Source organism: Ceratotherium simum, chromosome X (genome assembly GCF_057802395.1).
Source record: "Ceratotherium simum simum isolate JZ-2026a chromosome X, ASM5780239v1, whole genome shotgun sequence".
In the NCBI taxonomy this organism is placed as follows: Eukaryota; Metazoa; Chordata; class Mammalia; order Perissodactyla; family Rhinocerotidae; genus Ceratotherium; species Ceratotherium simum.
Window position 1 is genome coordinate 43,110,554 of NC_141940.1, and position 19,673 is coordinate 43,130,226.

Below are 19,673 nucleotides of genomic sequence, written 5' to 3' on the forward strand. Positions count from 1 at the left end.
GAACATTGACCTTTAGAGTCCTGAGCTGCTGTGTAAGAAGCCCGACTACCCTGAGGCTGCCACGCTTTGAGAAAGCCCAGGCCCATGGTGAGGCCACCTATAGGTCCCCTGGTCTGCAGCCCCAGCTGAGGCTCCAGCTAATAGCCAACATCAACCAGGAGACCTGTGAATAAAGACACCTCTAGATGGTTAAAGCCCCTAGCTGTTGAGTCTTCCCAGCTGTTGAGTTGGCCCCAGACATCATGGAGCAGAAACAAGCCATCCTGTCTGAGTTCCTGAGCCACAGAATCCGAGAGCAAAATAAAATGATTGTTTATGCCACTGAGTTTTGGATCAGTTTATCACAGAGAAATAGTAACCCAAACAGAGGTAGAAAGTTTGGTTAACACCAAAGGAATGGAGTAAAAGGAGCAAGGAAGGCACATAGTTGGTAGAGGGAAAACAGGCTAGTGACAAAGCATTTAGCTCTGCTGCTGCTGGACTCTTTGGTCCCAGAGACCCCAGAGTGGACGGAAGTGAACAGAAGACGGAAGAGTGCAAAGAGAAGTTATGCAGTGTGCTAAATGGAACTTCTGCAGATAATGCCACCTCCTTTTAAAATAAGATCTTGAACTATTTAATTATTTCTTTAACTGAACATCTTGTTTAAAACTAACAGAAGTATGTGGGGTTTTTTTCCTAAGGAAAAAGTAGTAATATTAACATTAACACTGACAAACTAGTCAATGAATAACAAAATTTAATATTACAGTTGCCTATGGTAACAATCCTTTGAGGAAATCCCACTAATGATTTTCAATTATCTTGTGTTATTTATAAAAAATAATTTCTACTTTGCTGTGGTTATATGAAGGCTTGCCTCAATATACCTTATTTGAGGTGTTTACTTTGATAGCGTTAATGTTGAAACTATCTGTGAAGACTGTTAGCTCTTTAATCTTCCTTGGTAACAGTACTTAGTAACCAGAGGGTAAGGGACATCTGATATCCTCTGTCTCATTGTATGAGGTCAGAGGAAAACACAAACAATATTATTCCCAATGACATGCATAGGAGTTTCATTATTTTAATGTGGCAGAATCTGGTTCACTGTTAAAGCCTCCATATGTTCCTGTATTTTACACACATGAATAGCTCTTGCGGGGTAACTCATTCTATCTGTAAGTTAGAATAGAAGTCCTAGTACTTCTATTGGAATTGTGTGACCAGTGAGCAAAGGTACTGGTTATAAATGTTGAGTACAACCAACTGAGCTCATTGTTATGGGCCAAGTACAAAATGTCTCAGTTTGTTGTTTCATTGTAAAATTTCTTTTGACTTTGGTGTTTGACTCTTTCAGTGTGTTCCAACCAGGCTCAGCTACTCTCTGCTCCCCGACAGGAGCCTTGATCATCTCTCTCCTACTGCTGAATCTGCTTATTCCCTGTGTACATGCTGCCGTGAAAAGTATTCCTGTCCATTCACGTATACCTGAATCTTATGCAACACTTAAGGCCCCAAATCAGTGCCACTTGTTTGGAAACCTTCTAGATCTCCCGTTTTCTTTGTCATCTTTCCCTGTTTCTCTTTTCTGTCACCTTCAATTTTGCATTATAGTTATATGGGTGCATGTCTGGCCTTCCTACTGGTCTGTGAGCCCCTGGAAAACAGAGTCTGTGTTATATTTATTTGGGGGTTCCCCACAGCTCCAAGACAATGTTTTGTTCACTGTCAGGATCTGTAGAGAGGGCACCTGAGCCTGGAGGTGCTAGCGAAGATCACACATCTAATTAGTGGCAGACCTAGGACCAGAACCTAGGTCTCCTAATTTACAGCTTGATGTTCTCCACTAGATGAAGGAGGAAAAGGAAAAGAAGGGGAAGAAGGAAAAGCAGAAGGAAGTAGTATGCTTCACGAGGGCAAAACTTTGTATAGTAGTCCCCCCTTATCCACAGGGGATGCGTTCCAAGACCCCCAGTGGATGCCTGAAACCGTGGATAGTACCAAACTCTAAATATACTATGTTTTTTCCTATACATACGTTCCTATGATAAAGTTTAATTTATAAATTAGGCACAGTAAGAGATTAATGACAATAACTAATAATAAAATAGAACAGTTATAATGCTATACTGTAATAAAAGTTATGTGAATGTGGTCTCTCTCTTTCAAAATATCTTATTGTACTGTACTCACCCTTCTTGTGATGATGTGAGAAGATACAAGCCTACATGATGAGATGAAGTGAGGTGAATGACTTAGGCATTGTGATGTGGTATTAAGCTGCTGTTGACCTTCTGACAATATCTCAGAAGGAGGGTCATCTGCTTCCCCACTGTGGTTGACCATAGGTAACTGAAACCATGGAAAGTGAAACCGTGAATAAGGGGAAATTACTGTATCTGTTTTGTTCACTGCTGCAACCCCAGTGCCTAGAACAGTGCCTGGCACATAGCAGGCACTCAATAAATATTTATTGAAATAATAAGTGATGGATGTAAATAGGCATTCGTGTGCAAGGATGATAACAACAACCTTTAGGGGCATGGGTGTTGTCTACTTATCACATGTTCTTATCTCGTGCATTGCCTCGCTGCATGAAAGGAGAAACACAAAGCCAGAAAACCTCAGCTTTTTCTGCGCTTGTATTTTTCCACTGTTCTCTTGTACCATGTATCTTTCCCTGGTAGCAATTCTGAGGATTATGAGGCAGCTCCCACTGAACTCATGCATTAGTGTTCTGATAAAAGAAAAATGTGATGTGCTGAGCACAAAATGTCTTCATTTTATATAAAAACCTTCTTGGGAAAGTTAGTATTTCGTTAAAATAAAAAGAAAAAAAAACAAAAGCAGAGCTCGTTACTGAGACTGCCTTTTATTGGCATTGCTGTCCGGTATCACAATGGGACACTGTGGCTGGGGTCTGGAGTTGCCCCAGAGGCCCTGCTGTCTTGGTGGACCTGACCCCAGGTAACTGAGGGCATGGATGTGGCTGAAAAACAAGAAATAGAATGGCTAAAACCACATACCCCTTGGCCCCTGTACTCACTGGCCTGTGGTCATCACCCTGGTAACTTCTACCTCAAGCCTCACTAAGGGAATCCCCTGTCCCCCAATCTGAATTCTTCCTCCCTTGGCGGTGGTCTTTTTTTTCTTGCCTTTGCTTATTGGGTTGTGAAGAAGATATCCTTTCCTTAGCTTTCCTCCGATTTTTCTTGTTCCTGACTCCCACCCCCAGGGCCAAAGTGATTTAAACAAATTTATATGGGAAAATTGTCCCCTCTGTTGTCTGTGGTGCCTGAAGATACAGTTTCTAAGATTTAAAATCTGGGGCGGAAGGAATGGGAGTAGGAAACCCACTTTGGCCTCAGTCTAGTCCTAAGCTGCGTGGTTTATAAGAATGCCTCCATCTGAGGAGTTAAAGGGGCTTGCCCAGATTAAGAGCACAGACTCTGGAGCAAGACTGCCTGTGTTGGAATCTGGGCTCAACACCCTATAGGCTTTTTTAGCCAGTCTCTCTCTTTTTTTTTTTTAAATTTTATTTATTTATTTATTTTTTTCCCTCAAAGCCCCAGTAGATAGTTGTATGTCATGGTCGCACATCCTTCTAGTTGCTGTATGTGGGACTCGGCCTCAGCATGGCCGGAGAAGCGGTGTGTCGGTGCACGCCCGGGATCCAAACCCGGGCCGCCAGTAGCGGAGTGTGCACACTTAACCGCTAAGCCACGGGGCCAGCCCAGCCAGTCTCTTGTTTTTCCCAACTGGCATCATGGCCTAGGCAGCTGTGATGATAAACAATTGCCAGTGATTGTGTTTGGCAAATGCCCTGTGGATAGGGCTTTTCCCGCTATCTCACTTTTCCTGCTGAGTCACATCAAGTAACTAACTACAAGCCATGCAAAGGAGGCTTTTTCACAGGGCTCACAGACAGATCAAATAGTGACGGTGCTATGGGGATGGGAGTTTCTGAGGAGCTCCGAGCTGTTCTGACCACTTTAGTAACTACCTGGCAGCTGCTTTTCATAGTTTACCACGGGTGTGAGGCTGCTGGTGCTCAGGGCCCCAAAGATTAGTATTCTTAGCAAGAGTCAGTAGTTTTCTTGAATAAATGCTCCTGGGACTGTTGCAAGCTTCTGGATCATTTCCAAAGTTCTGAAAAAGTTGATTTCAACACTTTTTGCCAGTGTTCTCATTGCTCTTTTGGAGGAGTGGATCTTCGGAGGTTCTTACTGTGCTATTCTGAAAGCCCCTGCTCATGGATTGTTTTTCTATTTAGGGTGCAATCAGATCTCCATATAAAATAACGATTTTGGTGTGTGGGTATTTGAGTTGGAACTTCTTAGCAATGGGCAGGATTTGGACTAACAAAATGCTGAAGGTGGCCGCCTCCTGTGTTTTCAGCACTCTAAAAGATGTCCTGGGCTGAGACTGGGCTCTGTTCATGAGCAGGCCAGTGGGTGCGAACTATGGGCAGTCAGCAAGATCATGTTGTTTTTTTCCCCTACTAGGCCGTTTCTTTCTGTGCTCATAGACACCTGAAAACCTGGAGATATATTTGAGCTAAACTTCTTCTCCAGAGATGGTCCACCAGTTCTCCTTTACTGTTCACTGTATTTCTACAGGAAGTTTATGAGACTTGGACCTTTCCTTTAGGAGGAATTTGAGAGAGAACAATATTAAAAAGGGGAAGCAAACATTTGTTGAATGAACCAGTGAGTTGTGGGCTGGAGAGATCATGGAAGGCTTCCTACAGGAGGCATGGGATATGACCTTTCTGTACCTCTGTTGTTTCATCTGTAACATGTGGATGATAATATTACCTACCTCATAGCGTTGTTGGAAGAGTTAAATGAGTTAATACATGTATATATAAAGGACTTAGACAAGTTCTTGGGATATATTAAGTGCTCAACAAATGTTAAATATTATAATGATTACTTTTATAGTGATTGGGAAGGTGGCTGTTTTAATTCTCTGTTTACATGCTTAATTCTCTATTTATATGCCCAACTAGTTTTGTTCACCATTGTGTCTCCCATGCCTAACTTTGTGTCTGTCCTAGACATGACACATATAAAATAACTTTGTCAGGTGAATGAATGAATGCTCACCGGTAAACAATTCTAATACAGTGAGAGGTGTTATAACAGAGCTTGTGTACAAGGCACTTTGCGGGACATAAAGGATATGATGTGATATGCTTACCTGTGAGCCGTTCAGGGAACATTTCGTTGAGAGGGACTGTTCCCTTCCAGAATTTTCACAGTGCAGTCAGAACTATGAGAACAAACTGCGTCTGGGAACTAGGTAAAGTGATGCTAGAGAGTCACCAGGTGGCAGTATTGCAGAGGGATTCAAGCAGCTTAGGAAAAGACCTGCCCTTTGCAGCCAAGAGTTCGTGTTTATGTCTGAAGCAATTTTCCTCTCCTCCACAGAAAAGTTCAAGCCTTGATTTCTTTCTCTTTGTCCCACTGGTCTTGAAGCACTGCTGTTCCTACCCAAGGCTACTTGGGAGGCATCTGGCGCTCTAGCGACTTGGTCTTTACCGGGCAGAGGAGAGAAATGATGCCGAGTATGTTTCCAGTTCTTGGGATGTTGGGCTTCTAATTCCCACACCACTGGCCTACTGTTTCCCCTGCTGGGCCCCCATGGATGGAGTGAAAGGGGTGAGAGGAGAAGCAAAGCTAACATTTTTTGAGACGGCAGGGACTCTATCAGAAATTTTATATGATCATTTCATTGAATTGCCACAAAACCCTGCAAGAATAATTTTGTTGTTTATTTATCCATCACCCTGCCTCAATAATTAACATAGGCATGGCCAGTCTCGTGTCAGCTATACCCCCCACCCAACACCACTAGATTATTTTCTGGCAAATCCCAGACAATGTTTCATTGCGTCATTTTATTTTTAAAAACTTTCTTACATACTTCTAAAAGATAAGGACTTTTTTATTTGATTTGATTTGATTTTGTGAGGAAGATCAGCCCTGACACAACATCCATGCCAATCCTCCTCTTTTTGCTGAGGAAGACTGGCTCTGAGCTAACATCTATTGCCAGTCCTCCTCCTTTTTCTCCCCAAAGCCCCAGTAGATAGTTGTATGTCATAGTTGCACATCCTTCTAGTTGCTGTATGTGGGACGCCGCCTCAGCATGGCTGGAGAAGCAGTGTGTCGGTGCACGCCCGGGATTCGAACCTGGGCCACCAGTAGCAGAGCACATGCACTTAACCGCTAAGCCACGGGGCCAGCCCCGATAAGGACTTTTTAATACACCACAGTACCATTATAACACTTAAAAAAACAAGCAACAACACGTTAACATTATCCAATATCTAGCCAGTGTTTAAATTTACCTGGTTGTCTCATTTTAAAAATTGCATTTGGTTTATTTAAATCAGGATTCAAACAAGGTCCTTAGATTGCATTCATTTGATATGTCAGCTGTGAACCTTTTTACATAGAGGGAAACTGAGGATCAGAGATCATCTGTTCTGTATTCAAAAACAATTCTCTGTTGAATCAGACTTGGTCCCAGTTGTCGGGGATACAAAGATTAGGAAGACACGAGTCCCTGTCCTCAAGGAACTCGGTCTTGTGCTCCTTTAATGCTCTGTAAATATATCTATCACAGGACTCATCACATGATGTCATTAGGATGGTGTTATGTATCTGTCTCCCCAGATGGATGGCAAATTCCTTAAAAGGCAGGGGCCATTTCACAGTCAACATTGTATTCCTAATACCTAACATAGTTCCTGCTACACAGTAGGTATTTAATAACTGTGGGGAAAGGAGTGATTTTGTCTGGCTGGGCAGTGGGAATCAGTGAAGAGTTTCAGGCAGGGCAGTGGCATGATAAGGTTTTCACTGTAGGTGGATAACTCAGGTTGCCAATTGAAGTGAAGGCATGACAGCCTGGACGCAGAGAGGGGACTATTACCGAGTCCATGCTAGAGAGGATGAGTCCAGACTAGGGCAATAGCAGTGAGTATGGAGGGGAGAAGACAGATTGGAGAGTTACTGATGATGTGAATTTGGCAGGGTTTGGTAATTTCTTAGATGTGAAGAGTGAGAGAGAATGAAGAGTTCCAGGTTTCTGGCTTGGGTGATGGTGGTGCCACTAATAGATTCAGAGTGAAGAAGAGAAGCAGGTTTGGGGTGAGGAAGATGAGTTCTGTTTTGGGCATGCTGAGATTGACGTGTCTGTGTGGTCTTCAGGAGGCACCATCCATCGGGATGTGTGAGACCAGAGCTCAGGTGAGAGGTCAGGCGTGAAGATCTGGGAGTCACAGTGTGTAGGGGGAGCTTAAAAGCCCGACAGTGGATGCCATCACTCAGGGAGAGGACATGCAGTGAAATAGGGAGTGGGCTAAGGAGATTACTCTGGGGAGCCCTGACACTTACTGAGGGGTTGGAGAATGAGAAACCCATGGGAAAGATGGAAAAGGAACAGCCAGGGAGATTGGGAGAAAACCAGGAGAGTGTGGTGCCACAGAAGCCAAGGGAGGAAAGAGTTCAGGAGGGAGCGAGTGGGAGTGGTTGACACTTTTGAGGCAGGAAGGAGTTGGTGATAGAGATAGTAGATAGTTCAGTGTGGCCAGGGTGTGGTTGGTGGCAGAAGAGTGGCAGGAGGTGAGCCCACAAAGGCTGGTTGGGCCCTCTTCCAAAAGGGCCTTGGTCACCAGGCTAAGGAGTTAAGCCTTTGTTCTGTAGAAAATGGGGAGTCATTGAGGGGTTTCAAACAGGAGTGACCTGGTCAGATCGGGATGTTCTAGAAAGGTCAGGCTGAGGCAGCGTGGAGGATGCTGTGGAGGAATGGGACTGGAGGCAAGGCTCATTAGAGTGGAATAAAGTGGCGCTTGGGCTGTGGAGGAAGGGACTGTCTTCCAAGATCTTTAGTAGGTAAAACTGGCAGGCAGTGAAAACGGTAGCTAACACTCACTGAGCACTTATTATGGCACTATTCTCAGTGCTTGTGTGAATTATCTCACGTAATTCTCACAACCAACCTATGGGGCAGATACTATGATTAACCTCATTTTATGCACAAGGAAGCTGAGGGACAGAGAGAGACAACAATTTGCTAAGGATCATAGAGCTAGTAAGTGAGAGAGCCTAGATTCAAGCCCAGCTGGTGGCTCTAACCCACTCTAACCTGAATCACTGCCGGCCCCTTCTTAACTTCTAGATTGTTTTGCCTTGATTAGATGTGGGGGGGTTGTCACTTAGGATTCAGTTCAGCTATGAGTTATCAGACATCCAAAATAACAGTGGGTTAAACAGAATAGACATTCATTTCTCTTTCATGTTAAACTCTGAAGGGCTTAATGTCCTGTCATCTTCACAGTGTGACACTTGTCCTCATGGTACAAGATATAGCTCCAGCCATCACATTCATGTTCCAAGCAGCAAAATGCTGGGTGGAGGAAAGGGGAGAACGGATAATTGGAGACAGCTAGCAGTTTCTGCTACAAGAGAAATTCCAGGACTCTGCCATGAGTGACTGTATGGAGGATGGGGTTGCAACCAATTGAGGTAGAGAGTACAGGAAACCTCTTAGACCTTTGTTTGCCCAGCGCCTTTCCTTTCCCTTGGAAACAAGACCCTTTGTCTTTTGGAGGTGCTGCTCCTCTCCTGTCCAGCCATGCAGTTCTAGTAGGGGTCCCAATTGTAGTACCCTGTTTCCCTAGCCACAGTTGATTTGATTGGTTGATATGTGGGCATATGATCTAGATCAGAACAATCGGAATCCTTCTTTTTAATTTTTTTTCTAACTTAGATGGGGGAAAATATTGTGTCCTACTTTTGTGGCACAGCTGGGAGATGTGTGGCCAGGAACTGTTGGTGGCCCTTTTATAGCCACAGGGAGGAAGCTTGTCTGAGAGAATGCAATCAGCATGCAGGATGAGCAGTAAATTCCTATTGGTGTTCAAGTCTCTGGTCTTATTTCTCCTTGAGGCTCACCTAGATCCTCGCCCTTCCTTTAATTATGTAAGACTTCTGATAAATTCCCTCTTTTGCTCAAGTTAAAGTTGTGTTTCTGTCACTTGCAATCAATAAAGTCCTGATTAAAGCTGTGTTCTAAAAGTTAATTCTGGAATCAATGTAGATGTGTTTAGGGTCTGTGCGAGGGGGAGGGGTCTTAGTAAATAGCAACCAGAAGCAGGGAGATGATATGAGACTGTTTTAATAGTCTACATGAGAAACAATGAGAATCTGAGCTAAGGCAATGTCAGTGGGTACTGTAGCTCCTGGCCAGGCTTGCCATGTCTCTTCTAGATCTTAAATCAGTTGCCTATATCTATAGGCTGGTCATGTTTACCTGGATGGAATGCAACTGGTCCCTATTCATTGTGAGCATATTTTCCTCTGTGTCCTTGGACATAGTTATAATAGCTGCTTAAAAACTCCCGTCTGCTAATTCCAACGTCTAGGTCGTCTTGGGGCCAGTCTTCATTGATTGTCTTTTTTCTTTAGCCTAGGTTACATTTTTCTGTTTCCAATATGTCCAGTCATTTTGATTCGTCTTCTGGACATTATATCCCTCTGAAGAGTATTGATTTTTTTGTTTTAGGAGGCAGTTAACTTGACTTTACTCAGATTCCATACACAGTCTCACCTGAAGTAATCAGCAGCTGAATTTCTACTCAGTTCTTTTTTTTTCTTTGTGAGGAAGATCAGCCCTGAGCTAACATCCGTGCTAATCCTCCTCTTTTTGCTGAGGAAGACCGGCTTTGAGCTAACATCTATTGCCAATCCTCCTCCTTTCCCCCCGCAAAGCCCCACTAGATAGTTGTATGTCATAGTTGCACATCCTTCTAGTTGCTGTATGTGGGACGTGGCCTCAGCATGGCCAGAGAAGCAGTGCGTCGGTGCGTGCCTGGGATCCGAACCCGGGCCACCAGCAGCCGAGCGCGCGCACTTAACCGCTAAGCCACGGGGCCGGCCCCTCTATTCAGTTCTTTTAGCTTTATCTGAGCTGTTTGGAGACTGCCCCGTGCATGCACGGTTCAGAGGTCGGCCAAAGATTTGGATGGAATTTATACATAGAATTTAGGGCTCCACCAGTCAGGATCTCTCCATTCTAGGATTTTACCCCTACAAGTTCCAGCTGCTGAAACCCTGTACTATGTCGTCTGGTAAAGACTCGGTTTTACCTACCCATCAGGTCACTGATTGGGGCCTGCCCTGTGACTAAAAGCCTTAAAAATGGTAATCTCATCTAGTTCTAGTCCTGTCTTTTAAGTGTAGATTCTCTTTCAGTTTCTCTCTGCTTTGGGTTGCTTGTCAATACTTTCAAGTAGTTGTTTTTTTAACATTTTGTCCCGAATGTCTTGTTGTTATATCTGAAGGAAGGTGGGTTTGATAGAAGCTACTGGGTCATTGACTGGAAGCCAGAGCCTGTGTGGTCACTATTATATAACCTGTGGCAAGTGTAGCAAGAATGTTCTAGTAGGGTAGTTAGCACCCAGGTGTTAGCATCCGATGAGGTGGCTTGATGAAGTCAGTTTTTATAACCACATAAGCTAAATGTGATGAAGTTTCAGGATGACAGGTTTGGAGACATAAGAAGCTTGATAAGCCCCCACTTGGGCTTTCCCGTGAGCTGAAGTAACTTCACTCTGGAGAGACAGAATCCCACTGCCACCAAACTGAGTATCTCTTCCCATGAGGAGCTTCATTCTTTAAGTAGCCCCCATCCTGATATCTCCTGGTCACCTCTGTTTTTAAAAAAATATTTGAGTTTATTGCAGTAAACTATAATTTCTATACAATTTATAGATCAGAATGACAGGCCAAAACCCCCACCTCGTCCTTTGCCAGACCTAGTATCTGGGATGGAGAAGAGTGGATAAATTGAAAAGCTTTTTAGCAAGTTGGATGGTCAGGGATTGGTAACATGGTATATGAGGGGGAATTAGAGAGAGGATAGAGTTAAGGATGTTTTCCAAGTTTCTGCCTTAAGGAATCTGGAAGGATGGTCAATACAGGATAGAGAATATAAGAAAGAGAGCAAATTTAAGGGAGAAGATGAATTCAGCTTTGGCCATGTTTGAGATACCTGTGGGAGAGCCAGTCAGATGTGTACATATGAGTCTGGAAGACTGGAGAGAGATTGGGGATGGAGATGTATACTGAGGAATCACCAGTCACAGATGAGTGACAGATAAGTGACAGTAGATAGGTGTAGATGATATAACCAGGTATCATGTGCAGAGTAAGAAGAGAACTGATAACAAAGCCTAGTAGTTAAGGGGAGAGCCTAAGAAATGAGTCACTTTAGGAGACTGAGAAGCAGCCAGAAAAGTGAAAGACAAACCAGGAAAGGTGGTATACAGAAGCCAGGGGAGGAGAGTTTCACAAAGGAGTTGGTGATCAGTAGGGTCCAATTCAGCAGAAAAGGAAGCAAAGCAAGTACTGAAAAGCATACATTGGCTTTAACAACTAAGAGGTCTTTACCTTGTAGATTGCAATTTCAGTGGAGTGGCAGGGAGTATTGCCAGTTTACAGTGGTTTGAGGAGTCCATGGGTGTGGTAGACTTTAACATGTGGTTCCTATTAACCATTCTTCCCAGTAATCATAACCCTGTGTAGTCCCCTCTTCTTGAATCTGGTGGGCCATATAAATAAGTTTAACTTCCAGAATGCAGGGAAGTGATCCTGCTTGACTTCCAAGGGTAGGTTATAAGAAGCCTTGCAACTTTTGCCACGGTCTTTTGGAACCCCGAGCAATCATGTAAGAAGTCTAATCACCCTGCTAGAGAGACCACATGGAGATATCTGGAGATGACATGGAGAGACAGAGCAGCCCAGCTGTGCCCAACATTCCAGAAATGCCCACCAAGGTGCCAGGCTTGACGGAAACCATCTCGGACCCTCTTGATCAACCTAGCCACCAGCTGGACACCACTGAATGACTCCAGTAGATGCCAAGTGGGGCAGAAGAATTGTCCAATCAGCCTTGCCCAAATTTCTCACCCACACAATCATGAGTATAATAAAATGATTATTGGTTTCAGCCCCAAGTTTTGGGGTGGTTTATTACATAGCAATGTATAACTAGAACATTGGCATTGAAGTAATGGAGACTGTAAATGCATGTTATACTTCCAATAAGTTTGGAAAGGGAAAGATCAGATTGCAGCTGGAAGGTCTCGTAAGATTGAGGGAGGATATTTTAAAAAAATGGTAGAGACTTGAGACTGTTCATATGCTGATGGGGAAAAAGCTAGGAGAAAGAGAAGATGAAGATGTAGAAGAGAGAGGACATGGCTGATACATGAGGTTTTTGAGAAGGGAAGGGATGAAATCCAAAACTCCAGTGGATCGTAGAGGGGCTGATCTTGGACAGGGTCCAAGGGTAGTGGGACACTTTAGCCTCTAAAACAGGAGATGTCTTCCCTTCTCTGGATCCTTAAAAATGTCAAGGTTTCCCATGTACTGGACCTGGGAGAATGTAGGAAAGTTAGTTGGACAGTAATGGATCTCCTAAGAATTGATTGACTGAGGCACCTCCTCTGGCTTATTCACTTAACCCAGACCAAGAAGTGACTGGAATTCACACCCTTAGTTCTATTTTTCCTGTGTTAACTAAGAGGTGATTCTGTCTACTGAGAATGTTGGGAGCAGGAATAGGTTATCAGGGTTAAGGGTAGTGATGAAGATTTGGAAGAGTTATTGTGAGAAATGAGAGCAGGAACTGACTAAATTTTTGTGGGCAGTTTTCTAGGGAGTATTATTAGGTCGAAAACCACAAAAATGGTATGGCACCAGTCATCATACCTGTGATATTTCCTTTATAAGTGCTTAGAAGCCGTGGCATAAGATAGAGAAGACAGTCCTTGGGTGGATTCAAAGCTATGTCTTGGGGGCAAGGTTTGATGAGAATATTGATTAAAGAGGTTGAAGAGATTGATTATAAGATGTAGACTAAACAAGGAAATGGGAAGCCATGCTAGGAGAAAAGTAGATCAAGGAGGTCTTGATAAGGCTGAAGAGTTGGTGCAGTGGGAATAAGAGTGAGAATGAGCTAGAGAGAAGGTAGTAAAGGTCATTGTTTCAAGGGTAAAGAATTCTAGGTGATCACAAAGTTCAAGGTATGACCATGGAAGGGGGTCATTGGAGATAAGATGATTAAGGGAATGAGAGGCTGGGGTGTTGGATGAGGAAAAATGTGGAACTTGAAATCACTTAAGATAATGGAAAAGCTTGGGGGTGGAAAAGAATTAATTGAGGTGCCATATCCGTCAATGAATGTGAAGGAGTGAAGAGGGTTCAGTAGCTGACACTGCAAGAAGGCTGTGACGTGCCTCACAGAGAGAATCCATGCATTAGATAAGCTTCATTCAGGCATGAGTTACAGTGCTGTTGGCTGTGAGTTCAATTTGTTGAATCAGCAATACGGTACACCCAGAGAAAGGAAGAGGAAATTTGCTGATCTATATGCGATGTCACTCCAGAAAGCACTAAAGTAATATCTATGGTGTGTGATGAAGCTATGGAAAAGCAGCTCAATTTATGGATTCATGAGTTGACAACCAAATTTTAAAAAGTGTAGTGGACAACATTGTTGTGGGGCTGAACACCGAAGAAATTTAAGGTCATGTTACCCAGGATCAGGAAAATGTTAAACCCTACTCAGCTAGTGTTTTATTATAAAGAAATACTGCGTATAATTCATTATTTTAAGAAATATAAAATAAGATGTCTTTAAACAGAAACACAAGGGAAACAAGGTTATATATTGATTGGTTGATGGGAACATGACCAGGGGCTTGCAGAAACGTCACCCTGTATTTCCACTAGCAGCAATGGCTCAGTATTTGCTAATTCACTGCTTGTGATGACTTTATTGAGCATAACTACCACATATAATGAGAATTGACGTGTGTGTGTGTGTGTGTGTATGTTTTGTATGTATGTGTATGTTTTGGAGTATTTTAATGCAAATTGCAGACATCCTTAACATTTCCTTTATAAACATTTCACTATGTATCTCCAGCACATCAGTTTTCTGAGTGTGGTCTGAGGACCCTGGGGACACCTGACACCTGAGACCCTTTCAAAGTGTCTGGGAAATCCTCCTTTATCCAGCTACATATCTCCCTAAGGTTGGATTTTCTTCATATACTTCAGCTAAAACAGCCACACATACAACCACAACTATCTCACTATGCAGAAACAAATATGAACATCTAGCTGTCTTGTATTAAGGCAGACATTAAAGAGATTTTCAAAAATAGAAAACATTTCTAAATTATTTTTTGTTTTGGAAAATACAGTTATTTTAATAAAATATGTTATTTATGTTAATAGATAGTGGGTTTAGTGTTATTTTAAATGAATTAATAAATATTTTTATTTTCAGTTTTGATTTTCAATACAGTAAATATTGATCTATAACCTACATAAGCAAACTCTCTTTTGGGTCTAAAAAATATTAATACTTTTTTACCATGTGCATGTAATTTTATTTTAAAATATATAAATAACTATCAGCATTTTGAAAAGAAACACTAGTGCACCTCCTTTGAGCACATGTTTGCAAAACTTGTCAAAAGGAGGAATTTTTTTTTTTGGTCTTTTTAAGATTTTTTCCAGCTATATTGAGATATAGACATATTAACCTATGTAACTTTAAGGTGTATGATGTGATGATTTGATGCACGTATATGCTGCAAAATGCTAAAAAGGAGGAGGAATTGTTCAACTACGCCAGGGCCCGCAGCCGGCCTGGGGGTGTCACCTGGCGGCTGTTGCGTAGCTCAGGTTTCTGGGCTGCGGCCCCTGGGCTATGCACAACCGCGCGCATACGTTGATTCCTGTGCCCCGGTACCCGCCATTACTCCACCATCATGCCGATGTTGATGGTGGACACCAACATGCCCCATGCCTCTGTGCAGGACGAGCTCCTCTGCGACCTCACCCAGCAGCTGGCGCAGGACACAGGCGGGCCGGCACAGGCCATCGCGGTGCGTGTGGTCCGGACCAGCTCCTGGCCTTCGGAGGCTTGAAGGAGCCGGGCGTGCTCAGCAGCCTGCACAGCATTGGCAAGATCTGAGGTGCTCAGACCGCTCCTTCAGCAAGGTGCTGTGTAGCCGGCTGGCCAAGTGCCTGCGCGTCGGCCCGGAAAGGATCTACATCAAATACTACAACATAAATTCGGCCAACATGAACTGAAACGGCTCTACCTTCACCAGAGGGCCGTGCCACACCGACCCAACTGTGCCAGGTCCCACCGCCTGCAGTATTCTGCTTGCCTCGCGCCCAGCAACCCCCACCTCCCTGTTGGGAGCAATGAATGGTTTAGAGACTAAAAAAAAAAAGGAAAAAAAGAAAAAAAAACACAAAAAATAAACTACTCCAGCTATGCATGGAAAGTAACTAACACAGAACAATTCTAGGCATTAAATTCACAAAGGCTACTTTTTGCAAATTTGGATCCCACACCAGCTTTATATTTTTTAACTTTTTATTTTTAGATTATTATACTCACAGGAAGTTGCAAAGGCAGTACATACAGGCCTATGTATCTGTCACCAAGCTTCCCCCAATGGTGGTATCTTATGTAATTGAAACACAATATCAAATCCTAGAAATTAATGTTGGTACAATATTGTTAACTGGACTACAGACCTTTTTCGGTTTTCATCATTTTTACATGCATTCATTTGTGTGTGTGTGTAGTTCTAGACAATTTTATCCCATCTATGCATTCGTGTAACCATCACTAGAGTTAAGATATAAAACTGTTCAGTCATCTCAAAAGTGCTCCCTTGTGCTAGCCCTTAATATTTGCACCCCTCTGCCAGTTGTTGTACCCTGACAATGATTAATCTGTTCTCAATCTCTATAGTTTTCGCATTTTGAGAATGTTATGTAAATGGAATCCTACACTACGTAACCTTTTGGAAACTGACTTTTTCACTTAGCGAAATGCCCTTGAGGTCCATCTTGGTTGCTGTGTGTATCAATAGTTTGTTCCTTTTTTTATTGCTGAGTAGTATGTCATTAGATGGATGTACCAGAGTTTGTTTATTCAATCACTAATTGAAAGACATATGGGTTATTTCTTGGTTTTGCTATTATGAATAAAGCTGCTATGAATATTCACAGGCAGGTTTTTGTGTGAAAATGTTTTCATTTCTCTGGGATAAATGCCCAAGAGTGTACTTGCGAGGTCATGCAGTAAGTGCATGTTTAGTTTTATAAGAAACTGCCAGAATTGTTTCCAGACCCTTACCATTTTACGTTCCCACCAGCAATGTATTAAAAATCCCATTTCCCACATCTTTGACAACATTTGGCATTACTCTTCTATATTTTAGCCCTTCTAGTGGGTGTACAGTGGTAGCTTACTGTGGTTTTAATTTGTCTTTCTCTAATGGCTAATGATGTTGAACATGTGTTCATGTGCAGCTTTGCCGTCTGTATATCCTCTCTGGTGAAATTCTGTTCACGACTTTTGCTCATTTTCTAATTGGATCATTTGTTTATTACTGTTAAATTCTGAGAGTTCTTTATATATTCTAGATACCAATTCTTTGTTGGATATGTGGATTGTAAGTATTTTCTCCCAGTCTGTAGCCTGTCTTTTCATCCTCTTAACAGGGTCTGTTATAGAACGAGGTTTTAATTTTGGTGAAGTCCAATTATAATGGTTTTTCTGGTATGAGAGAAGTCAGGATGGCGGCGTAGGCAGACTCTGAACTCACCTTCTCCCGCAGACACAGCCAATTTACAACTACTCGTGGAAAAATTACCCCTGAGACAGAACTGAAAACTGGATAAGAGGAACTCCTGCAACAAAGGACAATCCTAATTGAGGTGGAAGAGGCAGAAACTCCCTTCTGGAGAGAAAAAACACCGCCTTCACAAGCCGCCAGCTTCATGACCACCCAGGAGCAGGCCAAAGGTATGCAGCCTCCCTGGAGTTGTGGGGCCCTGAGCCGGGGAGCACCCCTGCTGTAGGCATTTTGTGGACCCAGCACAATCGAGACCAGTGGCATAATATCTGACTTTGCCTACTACTAAAACATTGGGGAGTACCCCCAGAAAACCTGGTTCACAAAGAAATTAAAACCGGCTCTTAAAGGGCCCGTGTGCAAAGTCACCTGTTTCAGAAAGCATCCTAAAATCACCAGAAAGAAAGGTGCATAGTGCTTTGGTGACAAGAGACTCACCTGATAGGCCCTGAGGGCATCTCGGTGAGAGGTGAGGCCTCTACAGGGACTGGGAAATTGGCAGCGGCCATTGTTGTGGCCTGGTGTGGGCGTGCTGGCACAGACGCCATTGGAGTTCTCCCTGGGGCCTGCTAGCCCAGGTCTGCCCCACCCGCTAGAGCACTGATTTAATCCAGCTCAGCCAGGGCAGGCAGCCCACCCTAGAGACTGGCCCCACCCAACAACAAGCCCTGAGGCAACTTATGGGCCTGCATAGATTGGTGACTGGATTCTCTGCAGCCTGGCAACTGAGCCCACTTCAGTGGGGCAGGGCATGCACAAGGAGTGGGTGGAGAGTGTGGGGCGGTGGTGGAGTGTGTGGGGCTCCCGCTGTGGAGAGACTGGGTCCACTTCCGGAGGTCGGGGCGCACACACGGGGCAGAACTGTGTTGACTATGTGTGTGGACCTGTGGGCAGCAGGGCTTGTCAGCTGCAGAAGAACTGAGCTTCTCAAAGACCCACATAGGGGGTTTGCCCCACCTTCCAAAGTCTGAAATAATTGGGTGCTCTTGTGCCTGAGGCCAGCCCCACCCAGCTGCAATCCTCAGAGTGCTGACAAGAGACCTAAAGGCTGGAGGCTTATAGCAATTGTAAGCCCCTGAGGCTAACAACCTGCCACGCTGGGGGCCTACTCACGAGAAATACTGCAACACAAATGTGGTATTAGAACTTGCAGCCAACTGAGCTGGGGCTCCCCACACCTGATAAAGAGACTGAAGGGCCCACAACAACTACCAACAGCTGAGCATTACAACGGCTGACCAGGAGCATAACTTGGCCAACCTGGACGCATACAGGGAGAGCAAACAGGCCACAACAGAAGGACACACGTAGCCCACATAGGGGTCACCCCTGGAACATTGAGAACTGAGGGAAGCACACTGCGGGACTCGGAAGGCATCACTTGTATAAGGTCACCTATCCAAGAGTAGGAGACATAGCTGACCTACCTAATATGTAGACACAAGCACAGGGAAAGAGGCAAAATGAGGAGGCAAAGGAATACATTCCAAGTAAGGGAACAGGACAAAACCCCAGAAAAGGAACTAAGGGAAACAGAAATGAGCAACCTACCTGACAGGGAGTTCAAACTAAGAGTGTTAAGGATCCTCACTGATGTGGGGAGAAGAATAGATGAACTCAGTGAGAATGTCAACAAAGAAATGGAAAATATAAAAAAGAACCAATCAGAACTGAAGAATACGATACTGGAAATGAAAAATTCGCTAGAGGGACTCAAAAGCAGAGTAGAGGATACAGAAGGATGGATCTGCGAGCTGGATGAAAGACTAGAAGAAATTACCCAAGCTGAATAGGTAAAAGAGAAAAGAATTAAAAACAGTGAGGACAGTCTAAGGGACCTCTGGGACAACATCAAGCACACTAACATCCGTGTTATAGGTGTCCCGGAAGGAGAAGAGCAAGACAAAGGGGCAGAGAATCTATTTCAAGAAATAAGAGATGAAAACTTCCCTAACCTAAGGAAGGAAACAGACATCCAGGTACAGGAATCACAGAGAGCCCCAAACAAGATAAACCCAAAGAGGCCCACAACAAGACACATCATAATCACAATGTCTAGAATTAAAGATAAAGAGAGAATCCTAAAAGCTGCCAGAGAAAGACAAGTTACACACAAAGGAAACCCCATAAGGCTATCAGCTGACTTCTCAGCAGAAACCTTACAGGCTAGAAGAGAGTGGCACGAAATATTTAAAGTGTTAAAAGGAAAAAACTTACAGCCAAGAATACTCTACCCAGCAAGATTAACATTGAAAATGCAAGGAGAGATCAAAAATTTCCCAGACAAGCAAAAATTAAAGGAGTTTGTCACCAAGAAACCACTGCTACAAGAAATGTTAAAGGAACTGATTTAAGGGGAAAAGAGAAGACCACAAATAGGAGAAATTATCTGTTTCCATGATAAGAGGGCAATGGATACAAATGCACAAAAAAGAGGTTAGATATGATATCAAAAACATAAAATGAGGGAGGAGGGGAGATAAAGAGTAGAGCTTTCAGACAGAGGTCAAACTAAAGAGACCATCAATTCTGTATAGAAGGAGAAAGGAACAGAGAAGGACTACTAAAACACTGAGAAAAAAAGTTAAAAAATGGCAGTAAGTACACACTTATCAATAGCTACTTTAAACGTCAATAGACTAAATGCCTCGATTAAAAGGCATAGGGTGGCTGATTGGATAAAACACCAAGACCCCTATATATGCTGCATACAAGAGAAACACTTCAGACCTAAAGACACTCACAAACTTAAAGTGAAGGGATGGAAAAAGATACTCCACGCAAATGGCAATGAAAAGAAAGCTGGGGTAGCAGTACTCATATCAGACAAAATAGACTTTAAAACAAAAACTGTAAAAAGAGACAAAGAAGGGCATTACATAATGATCAAGGGAACAATCCAACAAGAGGATATAATACTTGTAAATATCTACACACCCAATGT

The 19,673-nt window shown here is 43.3% G+C and overlaps 1 long non-coding RNA gene and 1 pseudogene across 4 annotated transcripts in view; both read left to right on the plus strand.

Annotated features, from left to right (window-relative positions):
• The window catches only part of LOC101401808 (uncharacterized), a 40,722-nt gene that overhangs the window by 4,888 nt on the left and 16,161 nt on the right, over positions 1-19,673 (plus strand). For 2 of the 4 annotated variants that reach the window (XR_015550504.1, XR_015550502.1), the window contains exon 4: positions 16,712-16,899. The exons of 1 other annotated variant lie outside the window; for it this stretch is intronic. This is a non-coding gene — a long non-coding RNA (uncharacterized LOC101401808). Of the gene's footprint in view, positions 1-16,595; positions 16,900-19,673 lie in introns of all 4 variants that reach the window. One more of the 4 variants, XR_015550503.1, reaches the window with a different exon arrangement.
• On the plus strand, positions 14,518-16,587 carry LOC147911840 (macrophage migration inhibitory factor pseudogene; annotated as a pseudogene).